The sequence below is a fragment of the Tamandua tetradactyla genome, chromosome 11 (assembly GCF_023851605.1).
Source record: "Tamandua tetradactyla isolate mTamTet1 chromosome 11, mTamTet1.pri, whole genome shotgun sequence".
NCBI lineage: Eukaryota > Metazoa > Chordata > Mammalia > Pilosa > Myrmecophagidae > Tamandua > Tamandua tetradactyla.
Window position 1 is genome coordinate 63,011,947 of NC_135337.1, and position 7,968 is coordinate 63,019,914.

At 41.9% G+C, this 7,968-nt stretch overlaps 1 pseudogene; it reads right to left on the bottom strand.

The window, feature by feature from the left end:
* Positions 1–1,684: 1,684 nt before the first annotated feature.
* On the bottom strand, positions 1,685–2,029 carry LOC143649145 (peptidyl-prolyl cis-trans isomerase A pseudogene; annotated as a pseudogene).
* Between the last annotated feature and the right edge of the window lie 5,939 nt (positions 2,030–7,968).

Here is a 7,968-nt window from a genome sequence, read left to right on the forward strand (position 1 = left end):
AGAAATGATATTTAAGAAATCCTTTTGCTAACTCTGCCCACTATACTCTGTGGGTGTCATTTATTGTTTTGCTTAATGAACGTTTGAAAAAGAAAGAGCTGAAAAGTTCGCAATCACCTCATCATTTTCAGTTCTCAAACAGTTACTGTTCCTAAGCCTTTCGGGTTGTCTTGTGCAAGAATAGATCCATATACGGAAGGAAAAACAAAAGTGCCAATATAATTTTAAATGACTACAAAAACGATTCCAAATAACTGGTTACTTGTTGTCCCAAAATGAAAGTTATTAAAATCATTAGTGCTTATATTTGGGGCTCAGCATATAGCATTAGGGAACTTCGATGTCTCTTACGCTTGGAATGAGAGCAAAGGAACCTAACACAGCGTCTCTGGGAAGAGTGCAGCAGGGTGACAGGGAGGTGTTGGGGACAAAATATCAGTTGGATCTAGGATTTTCTGACATTTTGTCACTTTGGAAATCATTTCTAAGAAAGATTTTAAAATTCTGCTGCCCTTTCTTATCTCACCCATGCAATTGCTGGGAATGGAGTAAGAATATTAGCTACCACTTAGTGGGCACCTCACATGTATTAGACACTCTTCTCAGTGCCTCATTGAATCATCCCAATAACCCTACAAGTTAGTCGATGGACTGAATGACCGGAGCTGGCCACGATTACCACTTTGACCTCATCTGCCACTACTCTCCCCTTAAAATACACCTTTCCAGCCACAGTGACCTCCTTTTTCTGCACGCATGAACCTCAGGGCCTCTGCATCTGCTGTTCCCTCTGCCTGGAATGACCTTCTCTCAAATATTTGCATGGTTTGCTCCCTCGTGTCACTCAGGTTCTGCTCAAATCTCAACTCATCGGTAAAGCCTTCCCTGATAATCCCAAAGAAAACAGCACTGTCGCTCTCTGTCCTCTTACCTTGCTTTATTCTTCTTCATGGCACCTATCATAACATGAACATTATACATCTGTTATTGTCTCTCAGCTCCTACGAGAATGTAAGCTCCTGGCAAACAGGGCCTGTGTGGGCATTTTTCTCTCACTACTCCATCTCCAGTGCTTAGGACAGTGATGGGCATATGAGAGACATTGATTATATTTGCTAAATGAAGAAATGAATGAAGAAACTGAACCTTAGACTAGTAAAGTAACATACCCAAGGATTCATAGCAGAGCCAAGATTAGAGTTGGTGTACTTCTTAATGCAACAGGCAGCAGAGAGGAGGTGTCATATGAACTGAGCTTCAAAAGATAAGAACTTACTGTTTATACTCTGTTACTGCAAAAATGACCATGCCTGCTTGTGGCTTTCAAAAATCACCATTCCCTTTTTTTTTTGGTTTAAAGTTTTATTTCATAATCATAAACTTAATTCTGCAATCCAGCCTAGACTTGGAAGGGGAGGATAATGTAGGACCCAAAGAACAGCAGCGAGAGCACAGTGATAATATACAAAGTCAGAGCAGGGAAGCTGGGATGCTTTCCTGAGCTACAGGTCTGGGGGTTAAGACAAAGCACAAATCCAGTTTACTAGATTTGTCCACCGTCAGCAATGGTGATCTTCTTGCTGGACTTACCATTCCTGGGCCCAAAGCGTTCCGCGGCGTCCACACTACCCACGCCCTCTTCCACCTTACTGAAGACCACGTGCTTCCATCTGACCACTCAGTCTTAGCCGATGAAAAACAGGGAACCAGTTGTGTTGGGTCCAGCACCGGCCATGGGCTGGATGCCAGGACCCATACGCTTCAGGGTGAAGCTGTCATCATTAAACTTCTCCCCCTGGATGGACTTGCCACCAGTGCCATGATGGTGTGTGAGGTCACCACCCTGGCACATAAACCCAGGAATCATTCCGTGAAAGCAGGAACCCTTATAACCAAATCCTGTCTTCCCAGTGCTCAGAGCACCAACATTTTCTTTGGAACTTTGTCTGCGAACAGCTCGAAAGAGATGTGGTCCAAGGGGCTCATTGTTGGACAGCAGCGATGTGGAAGGACACAGTGGGTTGACCATGGCTGCGGCGGGGGGGCAACATCTGCCTCCTTTTTGATATTTTTATTCTATTTGTGAATAAATCTTATTATAGGGCTGACCAGCAATACAACACCATAAGGATAGCTGACCCACTTGCTTGCATTGTCATCTTTTTCACTGTCGATTCACTCAACGGGCAGGATGCCTGGCGCTCTCAGTGTTCATGGACATAGTTTCCACCACGTGTTCAGATTTGGCTTCGTATTTCACGTGGACACTTAGCACCGCATTTGACCTCCAGTAAGTCTCGGTAAATGATAATGATCATTAGCATTGCTGTATTCTCTTTTCCTCACCCTTCAGCTTTGGTGCCCAGCACCATCTCTGCCCCTGGACCTCCTGGGGTCACGCTTCCCCACCAGCTCTGCCGTCTTGGACACACCCCATATTATCCCAGTCTTCAGCTCTTTGCTTGCTCTGACTGCTGGTGTGGACACAGGAGAGTCTTGAACACCTATTTATAGCCTCTCCACAGATATTTTATCAGCCTTATGGGCAACCTGCATCCGTGCATGGTCTTCTGGAAAACCTATGGCTTATTTCACTAAAAACTTTTGCTTGATCCAGAGAAATCTACATACTGCCTCCCCTGCCTTTTCCTCCACTGGTAGGTTTGATCAGTTCTCTAAGGTCTCCCATAGTCCACACCCTCCTCGTCTATCCCCTATGGAAAGGTGACTTGTCACTTGCACGCTGGGTGACCCTGAATGAGTTGCTTCACCTCTCTGAGCCACAATTTCCTCATCTGTAACAGAGGAGTGGAAACGACTGGGTGTTTTACATACATTATGCCATTGTATGTAAATAGAACGGGAAGTTCTTGCAGACAATGCTCCAGGCCAAGGGGGGCTCAGTAGCAGGTCAGACCCAAGACAGCATTTCCCTCTTCATCTGTGATAAGCAGTTTGTGCCGTGAGCTGAGTTTTTTTTTTTTTTTTTTTTTTTTTTGCTTCAAACAGCTCCAGAAGCTACTGCAATATCTTTGATTTCTCTTTTAGCACCGTCTTGTCCAGCTGTTGTTAGACCTTAAGCCCATTTTCACTCTCTTTTCTATTTGCTTTCAAAATACTCGAAGAGGACTTTAGGAGCAGAGGAACCATGACTTATTCCAAGCCCAAGGCACGGGGCCTGGCAGGGCGATGCTCAGTGCACTCACTGCTTGTGCCGGGTGCCTGCATTTGTGCTGAGACCTTCTTCTTTGATCACGGCACATCCTTCTGTCATCTGAATTTGGTGCAGACATTTCACTTCACTTTCAGTTTTTTCTGCTTGGTTTTACTCCTACAGGCTCACACTTGGCTTTTCCTCTCTGTGCACTTGGCTAAATACTCTGGCTGCTGGAAATACCTATGTGAGTATTTGAGAACTTTCTTGATGGTATATTTTCCCATGCTGCTCCCCTCTCTGACATCTTAAATGGAGAGCAGAGCTTCCCCTCCCTTTGAGCACTGCCTTTTTATTACATTTTTAATCTCTTCCCTTTTTTTTTTAAATAGGAATTTGCAACTCCTCCATATATTTCTGGCAAATTTCCCAGGTTTTGAGAAATTAATTTTGGTCATTACCCTAGCAAGATCAGGAAGGGAACTCGCTTTCATTTTATATTCATAATCTCTGCTTTTTTTCGTATATATAAATCCTATTAATTCCGCTGGCCCACTTCTACTTTTGTTTTAATAATAATAACTAACATTTGTGTAATGCTTTTTGGTTTAAAAAGTGTTTTCACATCCCCTATTTCCTTTGAGCCTAGCAGAGCAGGTGCATTATTATTCCATGTGCATCGATGAGAAAAAAAAAACCAACCACAACTCTGAGCATAGAAGTGGTTTATCTTGGGTCATGTAGCTTGTAAGAATTGGAACCTTGGATTTGACCCCAGGTTTTCTGATTCCAAATCCTGTTTATTTTCTACCGTTCCACACTATAAATATCTAGAAAGGTGCTTAGAGGCTGGTTCTAAATATTTGACTTCAAAAGTCAGCTTGATTACTTTCAACCTTGTTTTCTCTTTCCTTTTTTTTCAAGGTAGATCATTGCTCAAATCTATCCAAATCCATTCCTCAAAATCATCATCATATTTTTATTCTGTTTTTGAACCCTCATCTCTGCTTTTTCCCTTAGCTTGGCACTCAGCTAAGATGGCTCTTGAGATTGGATTAGGTGCCCCTGCCAGAGCGTCCCGCTCTTAGAGTGCTGCCACACACTTGTCTCTTGTCTTATGGGCATCTCCAGCTACTGGGCTGGAAACTACGTCAAGGCAGGCACCATGCCCATCTCTTCCACCTTTGCCACCCAAGAATCTAGCACACTGCCTGGCACATAGTAGGAGTTCAGTAAGTATTTATCGAATGAATAAATGATTAATGGCAGCAGGAATGGAAAGGTTCTTCTCTGTAGCTAATCAGAAGACATCCCAAAGGGGTCTCGAGGCTGCCTTTGCTTTGTGTGTCTGGTGAAGGGACATCCTGTGGGGTGCAACTGGGAACAGAGCTCGCGATTATGCAAAGGGACAAGTCATCGCTATGCCATTTCTTCCAAATGCAAAAAATAGCCCTGTGACATTTCTTATGAAAGGGAGAGAATATATTCAGCAGTGAGCTGTTTCTTTCTTTCTTAAAAAAAAAAAATGTTGATGATTGTTCTTCTGCAAGAGTTGTGGCTTCTGCAAATCAAGTTATCTGTTTTCTTAGGAATAGCGGATATGGTATAGAAAACAAGTCAACCTACTAGTTTTAGGAAATAAGAATAATGGTTTATGAAATTATACATCTCTGTGAAAAAACCTTAGAAGTACTCACTTACCAGCTTACTCGAAAGCAGTGAATATTTTAGCATTCATGGAACCAATGTTTTCTTACATAAACCTGGCCAGTTATGTGTGGTCCGAATTGACACTGACAACTTTAGGCTGAGAATGAAACTACTATACCATGCTTGTGTGTTTCAATTCATCTGGCTGATGAAAGATATAATTATCTTTAAGTCTGTGTCTGCATCTCTGTAATTAAGTTTGCATTTGGGTTGTTTTAATAATAAAAATCCTATTTCCAGAGGGATATGAACTCCCTCACAAAATTCCCTTCAGGCACACATCTTTGTCCTGTAAAAACAAACAAACGAATCCCAGTCCAATCACTGGATGAACTGAGAATGGAAAAAGAAAACAGTTGCTTCTGGTGCTTTTCTTATAAGCACCATAAGCCAAAGAGCAGCCAAAGGGGGTGAATGGCCTGAATATAAAATAGTGCAATTGAGTTTTGTGTGTGGAATTATTGATTTCTTGATATTTAGAGTTTGGAAACTCTTTCCCCGTGAACGCCAAGTTGAGGCGTCTGCTCCCACTTTTGTCTTCATCTAGATTTATTTCCTTTTGCCCCTCGAATGTATTTGCTGTTTAGAAACAGAAAGCTCCTGGGCAACAGCCTGATGTGACATCAGAAATGAAAAAGAAAGCACACTCTTCTTTTGTGTGAGGAGAAAGGACATGGCTTCTCAGTGAGAATAAATTTTCGCTCGCTAGGATAACAAAGGCTGAAGAATATTATTTCCGCTTTCATAAATGACGCCCTCTGTCGTTCTAGGACTGGGTTTCATAGAGGCCAAATCTTTTCAGAAAATGATTTGCTTTCCTCGGATGGGAAGAAGCTGAGGCCTTCCCTCCTCCACCCAGAGAAGGCTGTGCTCAGGCACCAGAACGACCCGAGGCCCTACCCGGGACCCTAAGCAGAGACTTCGGTCAGAACTAAAGTCAGTGGCCATCATCAGGCCTCTAAGTCAGCGGGGGTGGGGGGGGGGGGAATCTCTGAAACAAGCTCACGGGGTCCCTCGTGACATGGAATGGTGGAAGAGCTACGGTTTTGCTTTCATGTTTCTCTGGGTCTTGGCATATGCTATTCCTTTGGCTGAATCACCCTCTCCACAAGCTCCACCTTTTCCTGACTCCGTTGTACTGTTCTCATAACGCTGCTCAAGCTTCATTTCTTTGTAGAAACCCTTTCTTGCCTCTCTCCCCTTCTGGCTCTCTCTCCACTCCATCGTCGTATTATATTTACACCGTGCTCGGCTCTCTTACCAACTGTGGGCAGCCTAACAGCTAGCACAGTGCCTAGCACATAGCAGATATTCAGTAAATGGCTATAGAATGAATTGTTGAAAAATGGGGTAAATGAGCTGAATTTGGGTTAGTCTGATAAGGCAGCAAGATATTTGAATCTGTGGATTCCTTTTGCCAAAGGAAAGACTTGTTTCATTGAATTGCCCCAGCTGTCTCAGCACAAATGGTCCTGCTACAGACATGGATTTCAAGCTAAACGTTCAAAAATCTGCATCCTGTATTATGAGGTTCTTTAGAAATCTCACTCTTGTTACTGCCTTAGATAGGAGAAGACACTGTTAAGAAGCCACTAACTGGGTGCATGAGTGGTTCAGTGGTAGAATTCTTGCCCGCCATGCGAGACCCAGGTTTGATTCTGGCCCATGCACCACCCACCTCCATGCCCACCCCCCTAAAAAAAAGCAGTTAACTGATGCGAATACATTTATCTGTTGAGTTGTTTTAATGAATAGTGGTTTCTAGCAAAAACAATAGCAGATCTAACCTCTATTACTTTGGGGAAAATTAAGATTTGGGCAAGTACATTATAAACTGGTCTAGGCTGTCACTGTTAAAAGGGCCATTATTCAGCAGAACAAAGAATGATCATCTAAGTATAGGGTATTTATAATAGCCCATATGCAAAACTCTAAACTCCTATAGAGTTTAAAAGTGCTGGTTTATTTAGGTTTGATCATAAAGGAAGTCAGTGGAATTGTTACCCTGAACGCTCCAAAATGAAAGGAGAGTCTATTTAGAATCCAACAGCAATAGGATTTACTTATTTATTTATTTAAGAGAAGTTGTAGGTTGACAGGAAAATCACGCATAAAATGCTGAGTTCCCATATACCACCCCATTATTAGCACCCTTTGCTAATTAGTATGGTATATTTGTTATAGTTGATGAAAGAACATTTTTATTGTAAAAACGATAGTCCCTGGCTCATGTTGGGGTTCAACGTTTATGTTGCATGGCCCTATGATTTTTTGTAACATTCTTATTCTAGTAACATACATACAACCTAAAATTTTATCTTTTAACCACATTCAAGTTTATCATTCAGTGCTGTTAATTACATACCCAATGCTGTGTTACCATGACCACCATCCATTACCAAAAGTTTCCTATCAACCCAAATAGAAAATCTGCAAAATTTAAGTATTAACTCCCCACTTTCTACCCCCACCCTGGCCTCTGGTAAATTACATTCTAGTTTCTGACTCTAAGTGTTTGCTTATTCAAATTATTTCCTATCAGTGGGATTATATAGTTTTTGTCCATTTGTGTCTGGTTTATTTCACTGAACATGATGTCTTTGAAGTTCATCCATGTTGTCTCCTGTAACAGAGCTTCATTTCTTTTTACCATGAATAATATTCCATTGTACGGATATACAATATTTTGTGTTTCATTGGTTGATGGACACTTGAGTTGCTTATATCTTCTGGCAATTGGGAATAATGCCACAATGAACACTGGTGTGCAAATATCTGTGCACACCAGATAGTTGCTGCTTTCAATTCTTTGGAGTATATGCCTGGAAGTGGGATTGCCGGGTCATATGGTAACCCTAGACTTAACTTTCTGAGGAACTGCCAAACTGTTGTCCACATTAGCTAGACCATTTCACATTTCCACCATCATGAATGAGTGTTCTTATTTCTCTACATATTCTCTAACACATGTAATTTTCTATTTTGTTAAAAAATAGTAGCCATTCTCGTAGGGATGAAATGGTATCTCATTGTGGTTTTGATTTGCACTTTCCTAAATGGCTAATAATGTTGAATATCTTGTCATGTGCTTTTTGGCCATTTGT